The sequence below is a fragment of the Leguminivora glycinivorella genome, chromosome 7 (assembly GCF_023078275.1).
Source record: "Leguminivora glycinivorella isolate SPB_JAAS2020 chromosome 7, LegGlyc_1.1, whole genome shotgun sequence".
Lineage (NCBI taxonomy): Eukaryota > Metazoa > Arthropoda > Insecta > Lepidoptera > Tortricidae > Leguminivora > Leguminivora glycinivorella.
Window position 1 is genome coordinate 9,655,709 of NC_062977.1, and position 22,726 is coordinate 9,678,434.

Genomic DNA, 22,726 nt, shown 5'->3' on the forward strand with positions numbered 1-22,726 from the left:
GGCTTCAGCAAGGTCATAACTTCATCGATAATGTAAATAATGATTGTAAGTTCTACATTTCACTTAGTTGATAGATTTTGGAAAACGATCTTGTTACTTCCAAACATGTGATATACACGCCGTTCTATGGTTTGTTGATAATTGAGAGTTCAGAGTTCAAAGTAATAAAATTAATAACCACATTTCTTAACGTATTTGTACTGCTTATTCATGTAAAATTGATATTTTTAGAACTTCAGTTACTTTTGTGAAACTCCAGTTAAATTGAAATATCAGAACATAATTTGCATGTTGATTTTGTGATGTCATATTCGAAACAAAATTATAGTACTCTCAAATCCTTTGATTTTTATATCTTACTTTAATCAAAATCAATATAATTTTAAAATAATTACCAAGGATTACATCAACTGAATATTTATGCTGTAATAACTTTTAGGGTTTTTCTACTACAAGCAGTATTCGCCCACCTAACCCGTGTAAAGCATAAAATTGGTGTAGTTGTATTTACAGGTGAAAACCGCATAAAATCTCAGTAGTTTTCGAGTACCACAAACATACAACCAAACAAATGCACATACAGATAAAATAGGGGACTTTTTTATATGGCAGTAGTGATAATTAACCCAATTACCTCACCTTACTAAAACAATCATAGCGCATAAAACTTGGAAATAAGGAAAACTTATCTTTATGTTAATGTACCACAGTATTCTTGTGAGCTAACCTTGGCACTCTTTTGTTGCATTACACAATCATTCCACACACTCATAATGTGTCATGAACCAGTGTTAACATATTGATAACTAGCGACCCGCCCTGGCTTCGCACGGGTACTTTACCTACATATAAACCTTCCTCTAGAATCACTCTATCTATTAAAAAAAACCGCATCAAAATCCGTTGCGTAGTTTTAAAGATTTAAGCATACATAGGGACATAAGGACAGAGAAAGCGACTTTGTTTTATACTATGTAGTGATTATTATACATCTTCATCTTGAATCATTTAAAGTAACAAATGGTGTAATAGGTACACTAACAAGCTGTCCATGTAACTAGCTTTTTAAATAACTCATTAAATAATTTAATAATTTTAATATCAGTTGTTCCCTAAGTTGACTAGACTCTAAATAACCTGAAAAAACTGCCAATACCCTATAGGCTTATCTCTTGGTCATCAGAAAGTGATAATATCGTCCCATTAATGCAAATACCGACTAAGTGACTTTTTGACGAAATCGAGTTTTTAGCACCTATAGAATAAGGTTTTCAAGGGCTACAATATGTTAAAACCCATGTATTGATACGACGCTGCATTCAAAAGATAGCTGTCGCATAAAGTTACTTAATGGTCAATTTGTTGCATTATAAACTGCCAGAATGTAATATGAATATTTAATATAAACTTTTATGCTTTATCCGCCAAGTAGAACCTTTTAATGGTGTATAGTGTTTTTTTGCATTTAAACATTTTGTTAAAGTAGCCATCTTATGTTCTACAAAAAAGTTTAATATGTACATATTTGATTTTTGCAAATAAAACTATCAACAAAATTCTTTATTTTAAGCCAGGCTAAACACACCAAATGTCTTTAAGATGTTTTTCCAGAAGATGTTTGTTTACAAACATCAGCAATGTCATTCTACCAAAAAGTTCTATAGGGACTATAATTGGTTTTGCATGTAATGTGACGAAGGAAAGGATAACGGTCTATTACTGCAAATACCGACTATGTGTAAATAGGCGATTTTGAGATAATGCGGTATTAAAGTTTGAAGGCAAGTTTTATATGAAAACATGAAGAAATGTACGTTATGTGTATGGCATTTTAGAACCTGTATTTTTTTGTTTACTACTTTGTCGTATATATATTCAGAATGTATTTAGTTGACAATCAAATACGATTTAATGAAACAGTCGAATACCTACTTAGTTGGTTTTTCCTGTAGAAATAAATGTTTGTATATTTCTCTTCTTTATACATATAACCCATTGTTTGTCTGTTAAATTAAGCTTCGTTTTTCGTATGATGTTCTCGTGATTAGCGTGCGTTGAGAACCTCTTCCTTTTTTTGAAGTCGGTTAAAATTACAATAACACAAACGGTTTAAGCTACAGGAATCGAATTTAGTTTAAATTTATGTTTCATAACTTCGATGACCGTTACTAATTACAGTGTTACATTTAAATCAAATCTTTTTTTGCCACTTCACCGACTGGTAAAGGCTCTCTTAGTTCTTCAAAAACGGACGAGAGAGTTGCATTTTATCCACAAAATCTTGTGGATTGCATTAGTGCAAAGTTAATTTATACTAATTTTAATTTGGTAACCTAAGCTGGTTGGCAAATAACCTTAAATTAATCTTTGAATTACGATAAATAATACAAATCGGTTCAGACGTCTGTGAGTAATCGCATAACATGTATCATTGTTTTAACAACTCGAAGTGGAATATTTTGGCCTACGAAACTAAATTCACTGCGCCAAAGTAACTGTATTGTAGACGTAATTAGATGATATTGATATTGTAGATGATATGAACTGGGCAACTGTTGATACTGTATTTTCTGTATATCATACCATCTTATGTACACAGTTAACATAGAATAAACTTTACTTTACTTACTAGCATACCTACGGTACGAGTAGACTTCAGATGTCACAACTGTGTACCACTTCACCAACTGCAGTATTAAGTGATTGAAACCACCCATGGTACTCTTTAGGTATGAAATCTCTGTCACAAAGGCTGCATAAAGCCTTGAGGACACTTAGGTGGAGTCGAGCCGCGTCGAATCTAGCCCTGCATACATTTACAATGAACGATCAAACCGATTCGACGCGTCGCTAATGGACGTAGTTTCATAAGAAATGCAAAAGGCGAATTAATGAGATTCGACTCGGCGAGCTTAGTGGGCACCAGGCTTAAGTTCAGTTATAGTTTGTCTAGCATTGTCAGCCGTGTTACAGATGTGTTTGTATCTAATTCCACCAGCGATGAACATGTCGTTTAATAACTCTTTATCACTCTTGCGCAGTAAGTGTGCAATCGCACGCAGGCGTATCAGGAGGCGTATTTTTCCCAAGGGAGTGTTCAAATTTGTATTTTGGACTACCGTGAATACTTTTTATTCTTTTTATTGCTAGTGTGATGAAAAACACTGCGTGTAACTGGGGGCGTAAGAATATTGCAAACTTGATTGCTTTAAATCGCCCCAGAAACCTATGTAATTACCGTTACACATTACTTTTTCTAACTTATTACCTCATCTACGCCTACATTTTAGTGACTTTGGCGTAAATGATTACTACAAAACTTTAAATAAACTATTACTTCAGGTTATTGAGCGTACAAAAACTATTTACCTATATTAAATGTAACAGTGTAGATACTGAAATTTTGAACATAAATTATGGCGGACTTCGGATTGCTGAGACAGTGAACTAGTATGTAGTAAGTACCTATGCATATTATGCTATTACCCAAAAACGCATTAACCGATTTGTAAAATTCTTTTTGTGATTTCAAGAGAATGGTATTGCGTTACTTTTTGTTAAATTTTACTGAAATCGGTTAAAGTATTTTGTGAAAAATCTCCTAAAACCGGTTGAAAAGGATTTTTTTCAAAAAATTTTTTTTGAGAATAACCCTTCAAAACCTCAAATAAAATATTATTAATGGTTAGTAATGTTAAAAAACTTTTTATTACAAATGTACCACTTTAATTAACAATGATAAGTGAAGTTTTGTAACATAAAATTAGAGCAGCTATATTTCCTGCAGCTAAAACCGCCTATGTTTGTGAGAATATTTAATATATTTTGAAATAAGTTCAAAACTTTTGTATATTTTTTATTTTTTTACAAATCATAAGTAAAATGTATGAAAAGCAAAGCTTAATCAAAGGGAAACTCTGCTTTATATGTATAAATAAGATAAATATACACATTTTTATTTCTACAGGAAAAACCAACTAAGTTTGCTACTATTTTTTTTAAATCGTTGTTTTATCGGCAATCAAATACAGCCTGGATATTTTTTACGATTAAGTATTAAACAAGACAATACGGGCTGTAGAATGCTGTATACAAATAGTATTTTTTTTCATGTTATCATATGAAATCGTACCTTCAAATATTAAAATCGCAATATCTCAAAATCACTTTTTTGCACATAGTCGGTATTTGCAGTAAGGGGACGATATTATTGTTAAGGCTGGGAAGCCGTCTATTGAGAATTCAGGTTTTGTAGCTATATTGTATAACAGTTTTACAAGATTGTTTTAGTAAAATATCTATTTAATATTAAACTAGTCAAATAAAATTTAATAGTTTTGTTTAAATAGAGTTGTTATCACATTAACTTGTCCATAACAGTGAATTATTGTTATGCATCAGAAGATCTGCCAAGGCCTCTAAATTAAGCCAGCTATTATTTGTTTGGTTGGCTCAGCTGTTTTCCCAATATTGAAATTGAGTTATGAAGCAAATTTCTTAGGCTAAGGGCCGGTTGCATCAAACCGTCTGCCACCGTTAAAGCATTTGTTAAATTTTATTGTATGGGAAGTTCTATAGACATCTGCTGCATGATGATGATGTGCCATTCAAATGTGGTTGATGCAACTGCCCCTTAGTGTTCCCAAAAAAATCTATCTGGCCACTCATTATGTTGCTTAGGTTCGATTAAAATTAACATTTTATAAAGTGGATGAAATGCAGTGATATTTTTTGGCATATATTATATACATGAAAAAGAAGCTACTTGGGTATATAATTTCACATAGATGCCCATTTATTCCTTAGTTCTAAGCTTCTAAGTTTTCGGTCATTATGTAAATACAGTCCAAAAGCAATAGCTATAAAAAGTTTAATTTTTTTTCAGATTTCAACATTCAAGAAAAAGGCTGTGAAAAAATATCATTTACACTGGATTTGTGAGTAAATACTTATTAATATTTAATTATTTAAACTATTGCACAATAAACATAAATACAAACAACTGACTTAATGCTTTAAGTCATTATCTACTAGTCAATCATAGGATAAAATAGAAATTCTTTAATATTGGTGGAGTGAGTAAAATACGTATTATTTAAAATGTCAGTAAAAACTTAATGATCAAAGTAAGTCCTAGCAGAAATTTTCTAGTGCTAGGGGAATTAAGAGTACTACTTTAGTAAACAAATGACTTCTATGGTATTCTATTCTATTGTGTATACTCAGTGAGCAATATAAAAACGCTGTTTCTTTATGCAAATTCGACATACGTACTCTTTTCTTGATGCTAATTAGTATGAAATTGCTTTCAAGATCCTAAGATAAGACTGAATAAAATTGATTATAATTATAGTGGGGCTAGAACATGTAGCCACCTCACTGCAAAACATGCAACAATCTAATTATGTTTCTCTTACACTTTTTAGAAAGAGAAGGTTAGTATACATAATATCATCCTAATTCTACCTACATAGATTTAGTAGATGAAAACTAATGAAGATACTTCCAATACAGTCAACTAATTACCTAACGAAACTCTCTTACGAGTTCTCGCAACGTAAGTTAGGTATAAGAAAAATGATATGACAATATGCGTAACATTTTCTTTAGAGGATTGATGTCTCGGATAATCTCATATTTACTGTAGTAAAAGCAAGTCTCATACAAGGGCGGATCCAGTTTTGTAGTAATTGTAGTGAAAGGGTGTCACATTGTAATCCTAGTATTTTTTTCACATAGGATCTTATGGTCAAATTCTAAGCCTAGCGCATGACGCCTTCCCCCCTGCATCCGCTCTTGCTCATTGAATAACATTTTTTAGTGGTTACATTGGAACATGTTTTGCAGGAGAGGTCGTCAAGCTGGCGGCCCTCCAGGATGCGACTCGCGCGCCCTCGCTAGCACCGCGCGAAACACGTCACGTCGCCACACTTACTGGTAAGTTTCATTCAAATTAGGTCATCTTTGGGTTTATACGAATTTAACGAACTAACCCAGCTTTCTCTACACTGCACTTCGTGGCTCTTCTTGCCGTTTCGTTCGCTCGAAAATGTAGGTATTGTGTAGACCCAGTGACCCAGGACTCTTTATTTCAGACATAGGCAAGGGAATGTTTGTTGCCAGATCAAATATAATTATGTGGGAATGTACCTATTTGTACCTATTGATACGCTATTTATGATTTAAATGTAATAACTGTAAGAAAGTTCTTTTCATCCGAGTCTCCAATAGAAATTCTGATAAATTAGCCGCATAAGATCCGTTTATTCATGAAACACCACATTATATACGATAAGTTGGATAATCCAGTTTTGGGTATAAAAAAGCGCTTATCGATGCAGTTATGCTTACCTACGTGTTTTACTGCCAAGTCTTTAGAATTTCAAATTCGTCTGAGCTGCTGTTACGCTGTGAGGTTTAGGTTAATAAAACAAAACGGTATGGTTAGTTCTTTATTTAATATATAACTGTTGTTCTGATTATGATGTAACCCATTATATCAAAACTGATGTCATTTGCACTTCTGATAAGAACTCAGAATCAGACTTTCCACAAGATACAAGAACGAATGCCACGAGCGGGCATCGGCATATCGTTATAGATAGTGTAATTGACGAAGACGCATGCTCAGATTCATAATATCACACAATTAAAGGTAAAATTTGTCATCTCTGTGCGTCTTCCTTAATGACACAATCTATAACAATCAATCACGTATATTCACACTATTGTTAACGATGCCAGATTGCGTAGAAATAACTATGATTGCATTTGCAAAATGCATTGTCAGGCTATCAATAGTCCTACTACTAGGCCATTATTCATAGATTGAACAATAGATTATACGTAGGAAATAGTCCTTACCTACTTACAAAATAAAGGGTTAATTAACATATGTATTTACTAGAAATAAAAAAAGTACAAGAGCTGGCAAAGTAAAATAAATATAGTAAAGCACATATGTAATGTATGTAACTTGTAGGAGGAAACACAGTATATAATGTTGTCCACCCACTGTCCACATAAATGGCACTAAATAATTATTTATGTTTTTCTTATTGGTACTATGTGGTTATGTTAAAGTAATACGTGATGTGCCGATGTTTGTTGAAGTGTGAGGTAAGTTAGTCGCTGTGGGAATGACGAATTACTATTTATAGCCTATTCTGCAGACCAGTGCGTCAGAACTAGCCAAATTGAGTTCGTATCAATGAAACAGTTTTTAAGGACATGCTAAGATAAAGCTCGCATTTGATGTGCTCTATATGTAATGCAGACAACATCTGGCCCCTGTTTCAAAAAGGCTACAATTGTCAGTGACATATGTTGAGCGACAATTGTCGATGACAGGTGACAAATTACAATTTTATAAAATATTTTATATAGAATTGCTTACAAACATGACAGGCATTTTGCTACAATTGTATGTATTACAATGATGTTGTGAAACAATAATTATTATTTCTAGGCGACATATTTGTAGAATTGTCGGTGGATCTCGACAGGAGGATTAAGATGTGTCGAATTGTGTGACAGTTGTAGTAATTTGTGGTTGACATACGCGTTGTTCAAAATGGCTGCCCATGCGAGTAGTAAGTATAGTGACACTATTAGTCACAGTAATTCCTACCTATATACTTAGGTTTTCGTACTTAGGAGTTCCTGTTACTTCACCGTCGATATAAGTTTCAATAATGCTACGTAAATATAAAATTAAATTTGTAGCAAACGGATATCTCAATTTATTTTTATCATTGTACCATCGGCAGCAATGTTACTACCTTATTACAAGGGCATAAAGCCTACCGATGATTAGTTAAGAGTTTTGCTGTTAGTAAACGCTATTGGCCCCTCGTAACATTATTAGTACTTAGGTATATATTTGAGATTTTTCTGCGTTATATGTATTATTATACTAAATTGTGTTTTTAAACTTATGTATCATAAAAAATACTAAATACCTATGTACCTAAATAGCTATCATTAATATCATTTTAAACAAATACCCTCAAATTAATTTGAGCGTTTTTAAATGAACGAGTTACCTTCGTATTTAGGTACACCAAATTCCAAATTTAAATATTTTTAGTTTAGTTAAGCATTTTTAACTATTAGTTTAGATTAGTTTTAATTTGTTTTATTTGTATATTTTTATTGTAGTAATGGTCAATGTTTTTACTTTTTCTTGTTTTATTCACGTTTATAAGAAATAAATTTTATATATCTTAATAATTAATAATTCAAACTTATTAAATACTTAGTATAGTGCCAAGTTAGGTATATATCTTAGATATTTCTATTTCTTTGTCATACACCCGTTTCAATCAAACGTTGAGCTATTCCTTTATATTTAAGTATTAACTTTCATTGCGCATGTTAATTTGATATCAAATAACACGAATTTGCGGTCGGAAATCAATTTTAAGATAGTCATCTTTCTTATTATATCCATACTGCAATATTGTTTTTGAAGCAAAATACTAACACATAACCAATGCCTACTTGATACACATAAATAATGTTACCGAAGAAAATTATATAATAGTGGCAGAGGATTTAGGTAATGAATAGTTTTAAATAAGTTTTATCGAAGTTAATAAAGGCATTTATATTTATAGTCAGCGAATAAACATAAAAATATCCATTAAATAAATTTACTTACTTATTGCCATTTGAGTCAACTACTATTAATAATTTGATACATTTGTCCCTATGGTTAGGCATGACAATTGCTGGCTCGGAAAATAAATCACTAAGATCACAACACAAAGTGCACACTTTGAGTTTTTGTTTATGGAGATTCTGAGAGGTCGTGATAAAAAATAGTGTTACTAATACCTGTTTGGAATAAATTTATTATAGAATAGAGGTATAAGCACATAAAACAGTAGTAAACTTGCAGAGAGTTGAATAACGTCTCTGCAAGTTTAGCTAGTGCTTATACCTAGGCTCAGGGCCTTTCCATATTATTCGTGTAACTTTATTAATATTACTGCAATGTTGACTAACATAATTCATGACAACTGAGGAGTGTCTTTTCAAAAGGGCTTATTTCCATTTTTTCTTTTTTTTAAACTATGAATTCAGTTTTTTTAGTATAGAAAATTACGTGTTGTTTTGAGATTAAAGCTCAAAAAGTCTCGCCTTGATCTTTAAAAAAAGAGTAACATCAAAGTTTAGAACACATTTTGAAAAATGTGTAATGAATGTGTAATGTGTGATGTGTATGTGGATAAACCAATAGTACAACAACATTGATATCAACTAACTTAATACAAAATCCAAAATAAAATAAAACTATTTTAAAATAATAACATTTATGCTACAAGGCCACAACAAAAGGGCTTAATTCCCAAAAGTTCGCATCAATAGTGCTAAATTCTCAAAAACATATGGTAATTAAATATTTATTTAGGTACACATGTTACGTTTGATGTAATCATAGCATTAACGTCAACTTACAATATTACAAATTAAATATTAATTTCAAAGTCAATACCGTGGAATTATGTTTTTCTCGATTTCCCAAAAAAAGTTCAAAGTGGAAATAAGCCCTTTTGAAAAGACACTCCTCAACTGCGGTAACCGTCGTCGTTAAGAGGGGGTAGAGCAGGGAGAATTTTCAGAATCTGTCAAATTACCCCATTACACACACAAACACCCTTCACTCACACTACCTCAATGTACTGTGAAAGGTCAGTGACCCTTAATTTTTTTCAAGAGTGTTATTTTGAGTTTGTAGCAGGGATGTAACGGATGCGGTTTTAACGGAACCGGAAGCGGAAGCGGAAGTTTTGAATTTAGTTTAACGGAAGCAGAAGCGGAACCGGAACCAGAAGCGGAAGTTATAGATGTTAAAAACGAAATGAAAAAATACCACATAGGTATAACATAAACCAAAACTACTTAAATTACCTACAACTTTTAGGTGTTTACTGTTCAGCCTGTAATCAGCCTTTAGGCCCACTGAGGTTTTAAAAACGAAAAGAAAAGTTACCTGATATTTTATCTTAAGTATACACAGAGACCCTCCTATAGAGTGGCAGTCTTGTATATTTGGTTCGCGATACGAGTCACCACTGTTTGGGGTGCGAGGAGCGGGCGGGGAATGTGTTAAGCGCGCTGTGATTGGCCGTTTCAAGGACGGCGGGCAGTCGCGCCAGATGAAAAGGGACAGAAGTATGACTGTCCCTCTACTGACGCGTAAGTGGCCAATGTAAGTTGACCTATGCCGGCTCTGAATAAATTATAAATATGACTTATTTGTGGAATGTAATGCCGTCTGTTTTTAAATTTGAGCTTCTTGTTACCTTTCCACACCATTTCACTCTACAGGTGGACATCTTTAAGGCATCAAAATACCCTTTTCCAATTTTTTTGTGCGAAAAACACGCGCTGCTTTCGGGTCTGTTACTTGGTCGATACTGATCGGGCACGGCGAGCGCCCGCGCTTATATCAGTGCAAATACTAGGAAGGCTGGCCACCGCGAGTCGTCTTGTAATAGATGTCTATAGGGGTTGGTCTGTGTAAGTATATCATTCATTACAATCCAAAAAATTAAATCACCTTGAACTTTAAGATGTTTAGTTGTTTAGGTAATCACTAAAAATCACATAAGAATCCTTTTAAACCTTTATTATGCCGTAAAAGGTTTTAGAAACGAAAAGAAAACTTACTCGTAGGTAGTATAATACAATCCAAAACTAATCAGTAAAAATTATATGTGTAATTGTTAGCACACAATTAAATTTTTAAATTAAATGGAGTGATTATAAAAGAAGTAAACTGTATTTAATAAACAAAAGCTTAGCAGCTTTATCTTCCGGCAGTTTGCTTCTAAGGGGATCGTAGATAAGCCCTGCACCACTGAATAGTTGTTCACTCGCTACTAACTAGGTGGACAGGACAGGACAAATATTGGCGCGCAATGGAATGAAGCGATTGATGTTTAGTATCGCAGCACGTGGCAAGCGGAGAGATGAGCGAATGACAGGTATAGACCTGTTGGTCTTTGATGTACGCCGCTCATGTCCCACCGTCGCGCTAGGTTCCGACATCCGCTATAACTTCCGTTTGAAAAATAACAGAACCGGAACAGAAGCGGATGTGTAAAACAAAACGGAAGTTCCGCAGAAACGGAAGCAGAAGCAGAGCTCCGTTACATCCCTGGTTTGTAGTCAACCACTGACCTCCTTTGAGAAATTAAAACTGTAAAAAAGGTAGCATACAAGAAGATAGAGAAAAAATACGCGTCATCTAGCTTTCCTTCTCTGTCCATGTCTCATGTGACTTTAATTTACCTAAATATGTAGATAACGTTCCTTACTCAGTTGATTGTTTACCTAGGTGTATTTCAAATTACTTTGCACTTCATTTTGCGTTACTTTTCTATACTTAGATTAAAAATCGTCAGCCTGCCTATCCCCGCAAACATTTTTCAAAGACGTGTGTAAAGGCCGATACCTCCAGGCAAACAATTATGGTCGCGTGCTAAATGATAAAACATCAGCCATATCGCTTTATTTGTAAGTGCGATAGGGACGGCCCGATGTTTTATCATTTATCGCGCGACCATGATTGCCCTGCAGGTCTTCAGAGGCCTGAGCTGTGCATTACGTATATGCGGGTTGTATTAAAGACTATCAGATATTTTCTTTATTCTTTTTGGTCGTTAGGTTTTTTTATCATTTTGTTTATACAAAAATAAAGCATGTGTATAAAATAAAAACCTAATGAATAGAGTACAGCTAGCAGCAGTCAAGTCAGAGACCCAAAGGAAGACAGGGAATATCGTTATCGACGCATATCTTATCATATCCAATACCGCCATCGCTATCTGCATCAGACTCTTGATCTTACCCAATTTCCTAGTCTCTTCTCTTAATTTCAGTTTCTTGAGTTGAAAATGTTGAAACTCATACTTAGCATTAAATAAAACACAAATACATATAAAAATCACAATATAATTTTAAATTATGGCTTAGGCCCTGTACCAGTTGCAGTCGCCACGTCTGTAAAGCCACTTGTAGTTTCTTTTAAATGGCTAAATACCTAGATGTTATGTCATAAACATCTGTGACGTGACTGAAAATTAAAAAACATCGCTCAGAGATAAGGTTCAAATTAGCATAGCAAAAAATACAACAGTGCAGTCAAAATACCATCAAAATACGAAAAAGCAAATATCAATGTCGCCGTATTTCAGGCAATAAGGGCTGTTTTCTCAAATATGAAAAAATCTCAAAAGCAGAATTTTATTAAGACTTTCTAGGAAAATTATTTTGAACTTGATAGGTAGAACAATTTATAAAAGTTTTACAGAAAAAAATTCTGAACTAAGTTTGTAACTATATGAAAAGCATTTTTTTATCTCAGATTGCATATTTTAGTATCGTAGCGATTTTTCTTTCAAATAAAAAGAGAATTATTAGAAAAGGTTCACGGTGTCTGCCGTAAACTGGGGTTACATTGACCAATTTGGGAATTTAAACTTCTCTAGCTTCTACATTTAATGGGTATTTTTACCCATTAAATGTAGAAGTTAGAGAAGTATAAATTCCATAATTGGTCAATGTAACCGTAACAAAGAAAGAAAAAACCGGCCAAGAGCGTGTCGGGCCACGCTCAGTGTAGGGTTCCGTAGTTTTCCATATTTTTCTCAAAAATTACTGAACCTATCAAGTTCAAAACAATTTTTCTAGAAAGTCTTTATATAGTTTTACATTTGTGATTTTTTTTCATATTTTTTAAACATATGGTTCAAAAGTTAGAGGGGGGGGACGCACTTTTTTTTCCTTTAGGAGCGATTATTTCCGAAAATATTAATATTATCAAAAAACGATCTTTGGAAACCCTTATTCATTTTTAAATACCTATCTAACGATATATCACACGTTGGGGTTAGAATGAAAAAAAATATCTGCCCCCACTTTACATGTAGGGGGGGGGGGGTACCCTAATAAAACATTTTTTTCCATTTTTTATTTTTGCACTTTGTTGGCGTGATTGATATACATATTGGTACCAAATTTCAGCTTTCTAGTGCTTACGGTTACTGAGATTATCCGCGGACGGACGGACGGACGGACAGACAGACATGGCGAAACTATAAGGCCTGATTTAGACGGGGTGCGAACTCGCATGCGATTTTAGATACATTTCTGAATGTTAAGGTTACAAACAACTCAGCGCACCAATCAAATGCGCAATGTAATGAAACTCGTATACGAGTTCTCGTACCGTCTAAATGGGCCCTAAGGGTTCCTAGTTGACTACGGAACCCTAAAAAATGGGACCATCAACTTTTTTAGTCTTTTCCTGCTAAAAATCTAGAAAGGTAACAAAATAATGTACGCAAAAAAAAACGATCTTATCAAACATAAACTGACATTGGGGTTACTTTGATACCCTATGTATATTTTAATGGTAATCGAATGTAATCCCTTACAAAAGTATTTTATCTCAAGAAAAGATAAAAAACGGTTCGCAGAGTCAAATATTACAACTCTTTAACGCTATTTTGGGGTTACTTTGATTAAAAATAAAAATTACCATCTTCGAAAAACCAACTTTATTTGCAATTGTTTCAATATTTATCACAAGAAGAGATCAAATTATCAGTCTCAACAAGTACCGTGACATAATCAGACAATAATCAACTATGTGTCATTATGGTCAATGTTACCCCATGCAAGTGATCAAAGACACCCCACATAGTAAATAATTTAAATAATTAGTCATAAATGCCTAGTTTGACTTTATGATACAACACTCAATACAATGGTATAGCTAAACACATGTCTGGCAAGCTAATATTCACTGTGAACCTTTTACTTTAATACCCACTACGTTAGTTTAGAAGTTATTTAAACATGAAAAATAGCAACAAACTATGCTTATATTTTGACACGTTATCTGCACTGCCCACGACCATACTTACTTGTTCACTGCGTCAGAGCACCATATAACTATAAAGGTTGGTTTAGGGTTATCATATGTCTAGATTTCGATAAATTTATTTTATTAATACATTACCGACTACTCATAACATATTAGTTCCTTATTTTTTGATAAAATAAATATAATATGCTCGTGACAGGTCAGGTTTTGTTCGTAATCCAAAAAAGTCAACCCTAGCACTTTTCCCTATTCACCCCCTTCCCGACCCTATTCACCCCAACGTTAGGGTGAGCGAAAATTACTAAATAAAACGACATATTTTCAAAGACAGCCCGAAGTTCACACCGCTGGAAGATTTTTTGTGTAAAAAATTAGCATGGCACATATAAAAAAAACTGCTATCGACGTTCAAAAGTCGGTTTTGGCCCTATTCACCACAAATTAAGTTAGTTCATACCCGTTCCGACCCCATGAACCCAAAATCTTCAGAAAACGATATATTAAGTAGCCCAAAGTACAGCGCCATCTCGAGGTGAATTGGGTTACTAATTTATGCAAACTACTTAAGTCGCAATAGATGTCATTTCATTTAGTATTTTGGTGGTAACTAGTAAAGATAATTTAGTTTTACAATTGTGCGAAAATAGATTCTCATTTGGCCGGATTTTTTAACCGAATTCCAAAATTCAAAAGGTTATAAATGTATAGTTTTTTTTAAATATCACTCCTGGTCCAATTTAATATCCCACAAATATTAACGGCAAACTGATAATGACTTAAGTATTTTTGAAATAAATTTGTGACAAATGTGGGTAGTTTAGTAACTAGGCGCCGACTGATTGTGGGTAGGTTATATTTTCGCTCTCTGCTAATAAATCTTTTATGGAATGGACGTGTTTTCTTTGGTGCCTCTTCATCAGCGCTGATCTTCGGCTGGGAGCATACCTTACAAAATTGAATGCCGAAAAAAAAGTTTATCAGCAAAAATTACTTACTTGAAAATAAAGTCAAAACCGTTTTCATACTTATGCATTGAAATAGATATCACGCACGAAAGTAAGAACGACAAGGCCTCCTGGTGGCTGAGCCGGGAATCGAACCCGCCATCTCTCTCGCTATACCCTAATCCTCTAAGTGCCACTTGCACCAACGAATATGGAGGGTTAACCTGAGGGTTAACCCACCATTTTACATGGAATTTGACAGTTGACAGCCCACTAACCCTGAGTTAAGTGGTTGGTGCAAAAGGGCCTTAAAGATTCATATACGAGGTGGTCAAAATGTGCCTATCAGAGATAACATACACTAGAGAAATTTCGTCGGGTACCACACGGCGGGCGGGTGGCCTAGTGGTAATGACGTTAGCTGCGTAAGCTGAAGACCCGGGTTTGATTCCCGGCTCGGCCACCAGTGGGCCTTGTCGTTTTTTCTTTCGTGTATGATATCTATTTCAATTTATGTATGTATGTATGTGAACACTTTATTGTACATAAGACAAGTTAGGACTAGGGTGTGCAAACCGGTTAACCGGTTAACCGAAAAACCGGTTAACCGAGACTTTTTGGCCTCTGTTAAAAACCGGTTTTTATAGTCTCTAACCGGTTAATAACCGAAACTGTATTTATTTCTCAAAATTTGGAAAATTAGGGTTAAAAAGGTTAAAAACTACGTAATGATTTAATTTTTGTAATAATAAAAATTTATACATTACTTTTCATTGACAACATTATTATCTGTAATGATTTTATTTTAAAAATTAGTCCCGAGTCTACTCAATTACTTATACATTTTATACAATACAGTAGAGTCCGGTTAGTATATTACGACTCCGCATAGACCTAACGTCCAACCTGTTACAACGACATAAGCACAGGTATTTATTTGGTTTTCGTATGTCTTATGTGGTAGTATGAAAGTACATTAGTTTATTACGACTCCTATTTTAACGACCAGCCGCTTTTTACGACACATTTTACACAGAATCCGTCCGTCAAGTCCGGTTGCAACGACGAGCGACAACGTTTTTAGTTTTACTAGTAAATTGAGGAAACAAAGCTACTTCCACCCGAGCACGGCCCCGTGTCTGGCCTACAAGTAGAAAGATTACATTGTGGCCATGTAACTTTTTGGAGTATTGCTTTTAAAATTTTTACAATTTGTTCGCCTCGGGTCTAATTTTATAAGCTAAATAGAACCCAATTTGTATTTTTCGATTGCGTATAAACTAGCTTTACTTACAAATGATGAGCAAGTACGCATACTAAAAATGACTTTTTCTAGCTAAACAAGTCACAACAAAATAAGGTATTAATACTATGATAATAATACACTGTAAATAAACCTATTGCTTGAAATGTTTTAGTAATACTACTACTGGCCTTAGCGTCTATTTCAGACGATTTATGGTGCAATGTCCGAGAGACATCGGTTTTGATGACTAAAGAGACCTATGCGAGAGCGACACATTTTGCCACACAGCTGACAAGGGAAGCTTGCAACCGATTGCGACGTTTCGCTATGGTGTCTTCTTTCCCTTTTGTCAGCAAGTGCCGCAAACCAGGTCTCACCGACGAACTTGCGACCATCTCCAACGCACTTTCGCCACTCCGTCCGCTTCTCCGCAAGCTTCTCCCAGTTTTGGTAGTCGATTTTAAAGGCTGCCCATGTCCCTCTTGGCGCAGTCTTTGAAGCGAAGCAATGGTCTCCCAATATCTCTTTTGGCATTCGCTACTTCGCCTAGAAGAACACGGCGTGGTAAACGGGAGGGTTTCATCCTGTGCACATGCCCCAGCCAACGCAGTCGCCTCTGTTAGAGAAGCGCGGTCAGACTGGGTAGCTGTGCAATTTCTAGAACCCTCTGGTTTGTCACCCTGTCTTGCCATAATATGCCCAAGATCCTACGCAGGCAGCGCATATAGAAGGAGTTGACACGGCGTTCGACTTTGGCATACGTCGTCCAGGTCTCGGCTCCGTACAAGAGTATGCTCAATACAGAAGCCTGAAAGACCAGTACCTTGGTCTTAATAGTCAGGAGTCTGTTTTGCCACACTCGAGCACGAAGCTTTCCGAAGGTAGTATCTGCCTTGCCGATGCGAATGTCAACCTCTGCATTGAGCGAGAGATTGTCAGTTATGGTCGAACCTAGATAGCAAAACCGATCAACCAATGGCACGCTGTTTAGTAATAGAGATATAGAAATTACTTTTAATTAAAAGAAATGAAATTCGTTTTGTACGACATCCGGTTAGTACGACGTAATATCAGCGGTCCCTTGAGCGTCGTTGTAACCGGAGTCTACCGTATATTTCAAACTATATTTTTTAAAAGAAAGGTAAAATGGAGATCTTGGTTTTCTTACATCAATTGCTTGTATTACTAGGGGCTCTTAGAGCTGTAGACCTTCGCGACATGCCTAGAAAACGCAAAACTGACGAATCACATTCAAACCACACAATCCTTTTTTAACAATTTCCGCATTTTACAAAATTTCCAAAAACTGAATAAAAATGATCTTAATCGTGCAAGTAATACCTGCTACGATATCATCAACATAAGAATTCTTAAAGGTAATGGTAATTATTGCGTAGTACGGCCATTTACTAAAAATCCTCAAAACCGGTTATTAACCGGTTAACCGGTTTTGAAGGAAAAGTCTCGGTTATTAACCGGTTTTTTAAGTTAACCGGTTTTTGCATACCCTAGTTAGGACATAAAAATACAGTATAGTTATGGTGTACAAAGGCGAACTTATACCTATAAGGGATCTCTTCCAACCTTTGAGCGAATTGAGAATTTATTATTTATATAAACTTGAAAATAACAAATCAAAAATTATTCAATAAAATAATTTTATTTCTTCCCTAGATGTATAGTTTCATACTTATGATTTTTATTTTAAAGTAATCCGTTTATATTATAGCAACCATGGGTGATTTTTGTGGACTTAAGTAGAAACGTTGACTTGTGGTTGACAGAAGTGTGATTAACATTTCTAAATGTTAATTTATTGTATCTAGTCTAACTACGAAGCAATACATTGACGTATAAATTGCCGTAAAAATAAAGAGAGGTCATTCATAAAAACATCACTTTAGGTAAGTTCTATCAAGTTTTAGGTATCTTTTATACAATTTGACAACCATTGACTACACATCCCAATTCACCCCTCTTCCGACCCTAATCACCCCCTTCGTAAACCTATTCACCCCTTTGCGACCCGTTTCCCCCATTATTGATCCTATTCACCCCTCAGGCCGCGGATATTTGTTCATCCCGTAAAAGTTCCCCAACACAGTTGCATCGCTTTCTTCATGAAAACCATTATAAAAATGAAAATATGTCTTATGATTTTCTGTTAAACATAAACTTTAGAAGTGTAGGTATACACTACATTCAAAAGGATAATGAACAAATTCTTAGCAAAATTTCACACAAAAATGAAGTTAAAATGAGTAAAAAAACCAATAAATTTGAATGCCTACTTTGACAGACATTTTCATGTCTGTAAATATACCTATTATTTACATAAATCATAAAATATATTATTTAAATATAATAGCATTATATACCCCGGGAACCCTATTCAATATGTAAAAAATTGTCAATATGTAAAATGTCGGAAACTACGGAACGGAACCCTACACTGACCGTGGTCCGATGCGCTCTTGGCCGGTTTTTCCTCTGAATGATATGTAGTGATAATATAAAAATTCACCTCCCAATTTATAATAAGTTTTTTTGCAAAAAAATCATTTTTGGCACAGGCTTTACCTTAGCCGACTGTACCTTTCTTTCAAAAATCATCTATTGCTCTCCGAGATGTTTCTAAATACCCCTTACTCAATGGGGATACGACGTTTCATAACAGAGTTCCTCTGACCACCTTTCTGCTCCATCATCAGATCACCTCCATGATACCAGAATATTGCATTGTCACGTGATTTACATAAGTGTGCAAAATTTCAGCTCAATCGCAAATCGGAAAGTAGTAGTATCATAGTATCATAGTACTTTATTCATGAACAATATAGCATTGTGTCTGAACATACAAAATAGTACATGAAAAGAAAGAGGAACAAATACTTAAAACTACACAAAAACAGACAAATCAACACTTAAGACATATTAAAATCAAATATTTCCTCTATGGAATAAAAACACCCTCTCAATAAAAACTGTTTCAATTTGTATTTGAATGCATTGTACTTAGTAATAGTTTTCAAATCTGGAGGTAATTTATTAAATATAGTAACGGCCTGGTGTCTTGTGCAATGCTCCTCTATTTTTGACAATGGACGGAAATTAACTTTTAATTTTTGGTACGCGACAATTTACGCACCTCTTGTTCTACGTCAGTTTCATATCTTGTGATATGCTTTACAAGATCTGTTAGTAGAACTAGCACATACAAACTGGGTACCGTAAGGATACCTAGTTTTTCGAAGTATGGCCTGCAAGATGTTCGGTACGGAATGCGGAACATTATTCTGATAGCTCTTTTTGAGCGATAAGAGCTCTATTTATATTATATTGGAAGCTGTTTCCCCATAGCATAATACTGTATCTCAGCTTGGACTCTATTAAGGCATAATAAACTATTTTGAGATGTTCTATGTCAATTTCATCTCTGAGCGTTCTCAGGGCGTAACAAGCTGAGCTAACCGCGTTCTCAATAACATCTAACTCTTGTGTCCAGTTTAACTTAGAATCAAGACGTATACCTAGGAATTTTACACTATCCACTGTGTTTATGGATGCTCCATTCATAACGATTTCAAGCTTGTCATTTTTCTTAGAGTTTTGTTTTGTTTAGCGGGTCAAATTTAGCTTCTACGTTTTGGCCCAAACTAAGATATACTAACAAGGCAAGTTGAATAAAAGCTTGTAAAAAGGCTTCTGATATCAGATTTGTAATAAGTTTACTTGTCATAGTTTAACAACAGATGAGACAGACATATGCACTGACAATACTTCCCGTGTTTCGTGAGATGTCAAATCACCTCATACAATTTACCGCTCTAAGGCAACTAAGGTAGGGTTTGTTATTGCACTTTAATTACATATTAATGATTTCTAGCCCGTAAGATATATATTTGCTTTAACAATGGATAGATATTTATGCGAGTGAGAGTGTAATTTAGATTTTTATTTATAAGGAATCAAATATTTTTAAGCTACCCGATCAGATATTTCTGCGGATAAGGACACTCCCCACATCTGCCGTCTAGCAATCGTAGCGTCGGGCCAACTGTATGGCTAAGCCGCGCCGACGCGGCGTCTTTTTCCATACAGTTGGCCCGACGCTACGCTCGCGAGACGCTAGAAAGAGAGACGATGTTTTTGCCGGTCACGGAGCATCACAAATTTTTGCCGGGAATATGTCGTCATATACTTATGGTCCCCTATAGAAAATTAGATATTTTTGCACGGCCGTTCATAGTCATATATGCTGGTGACTGTTCCATGAATATTTGGTCTAGTCTAGTTGAGTGGAGAAGTGCCATTCAAAACGAGCGTTAACTTTCTAAACAACAATATATTTAGGTACTTTATAATTATTATTGTTTTCAACTTACGGTTACGTGTTCGTGGTATGAACAGAGTAAATCTTTAATGAAATTGAGACTTTTTTATATATATACAACTAAATTTGAACTAGAAGCACTAAACCTATACCCTCTCGCATTCCCCTTTTTTCTATTCTAAGTAAGAATCAATTAATAAGTATCTGAATATATGTATGAATAAATTAAATTGTAATTGTTTACATACAACCTGTGAAGTTTGGTTGACAAAATTTGACGTAGGTGCTGTCATATATATTTTTAAAATGACGTACTGTTAATACCAGCGTAATGAAAATGTATTCCGATGAGTAAAAGAAAACATGAAACTTTTTTCAATTTAACCGAACTAGAATGAAATCATTTATACTCATTCGGTTGTGTTCGTTATTTTCTTTAATAATGTGATATATTTTTATTTATTTTTTATGCACAAGCCATGCACCTTTAAACTTTAAATGAGACTGGATCTCCACCTGACATTATTGATTTACCCTATTTATTTTGAGCACAGTTTTACACTGGTATGGTTTTTCGTGTACGTACACTATTTTCTGTCAAAATATTTGTCAAATTTAAACGTCAACGCGGAGCGACCGGCGACACGTCTGCCTCCGATGAGCCGCTCAGGGCGTCTAATCGAAAGGAGAATTCTGACAGCAATGGCGAATGTATGGAAATTTTACGAAGTTTAAATTTAAGGTAAAATTTCTTTGTTGCCTTTGAGAGGAAAAATATAAAAAACCTCAAAACTTCTAGTCCATTTATCTGGCTTTTAGAATCACTTAATGTTATAACTAAAGTATTGAATTTTTTTAACAAAGTTTACTAAACGGCGACATACGTTTTTCTCATTTTAGGTCAACTTTGTGTGGGTTTAGTTATTACACCGTTAATAATTGGAGATTGTGAATAGTCAAAAGTTGTAGACACACTCTTTAAGATAATAACTACATTTATTTTATTTCATTTAATTTAGAAATGTGAGCAGCATTTGTTAAACGCCGAATGCACTTTTCGAGGATTTCGTACGACCCCCTCTTAAAACCTTGTATGAAGGGACCTCGAATTGTTTTATGACAGCCGCGTAACGCGTATAGCCAGTTGTATTTCTCCACCTGATACTCCCGAAGAAAGGGTTGGTTATTCTTATGAATGGGGAGCTAGTTTGTCACGATCTAACTTGCCATGTGACTGGCTACGTGCCAGTAGTCGGTTATTCTGGGCGGGCGGCGCGCGCGCACCCCAGTCTAGCGCCGCGCGTCCGTCGAACGCGACTCTGAAACGCGCGAACTAATTTGCGCTACTTTTCCTTTTTTTTCTTTTTTCGAACGTTGTTGACGTATGTTTGTTGACACTGGCTGATTCTGTGTTCAAAATTTAAACTTAAAAAAATATTGATAGGTAGTAAGTACGTATACGTATACAATACGTATGAGGAGTAATTAGGTATTATATTAGCTTTCTTCTGTTTTTCATAAGTTTTAATCTAATGTGCTGGGCCTGGAATAGTCCTATCTCGGCAAGGAGTTGTGCGAAGGCTGAGCAATGAAAGGTACTGCACAGATGAAATCGGCATGACCCTTAAATACATTTGTACCCCTTTATAACATGAGAACTAACTTAAAACAGCTACTTATTCATTGTTTGAGGAATGTTGGAATTAAACTCATTGAATTGCACCAATTGCGACATCGTTATGTGTTTAACTCTTCATAAATGTTGCAATGCAGTTGAAGTACCATGCGTAACAAAAGTAGGTGCTAATTGTTATTGTATGATATTTCGTACTTCTGTGTATGTGTCCTACTTTTATGTAAAAACACACTTCCCTCATTTGACTACTAGTAAACAACGCAAGAACTTGACATCATTAAGGGCACTGATAATAATTGAGAGTATTTGATAATATAAATAAGAACAGTGAAATTGAATGTCAAGGCAATCCCTATCTATTAATAATTCTTTGTTGTACATCAGCTGAACATGTTACATAATGGTTGCTTCGGCTACGTTTCGGTGCACATAGGTGATTTGCTATTCTAGTGAAGCATATGGATGTATAACTAAATATTAAATGTGCTAGTTATCAATGGTATCATTAACTTAAAGCAAAAAAACCCTACTTTTTCTTTATATCTTGCTGTTCGAAGGATGGCTTCGCCTTATGACGTATGATAACTCTTTATTTATTCAGTAGGTAGGTATTACACGGTCTTCATAGTGCTTACAGATAAATATATAATTAAATTTCAGCTTAACT

The 22,726-nt window shown here is 34.7% G+C and overlaps 1 protein-coding gene across 1 annotated transcript in view; it reads left to right on the plus strand.

Annotated features, from left to right (window-relative positions):
* The first annotated feature begins 5,853 nt into the window (after positions 1-5,853).
* The window catches only part of LOC125227777 (trafficking kinesin-binding protein milt), an 84,388-nt gene continuing 67,515 nt past the window's right edge, over positions 5,854-22,726 (plus strand). The window contains exon 1 of the mRNA XM_048132109.1: positions 5,854-5,937. The gene's annotated coding sequence lies outside the window, so the exon portion shown is untranslated. The remainder of the gene's footprint in view (positions 5,938-22,726) is intronic.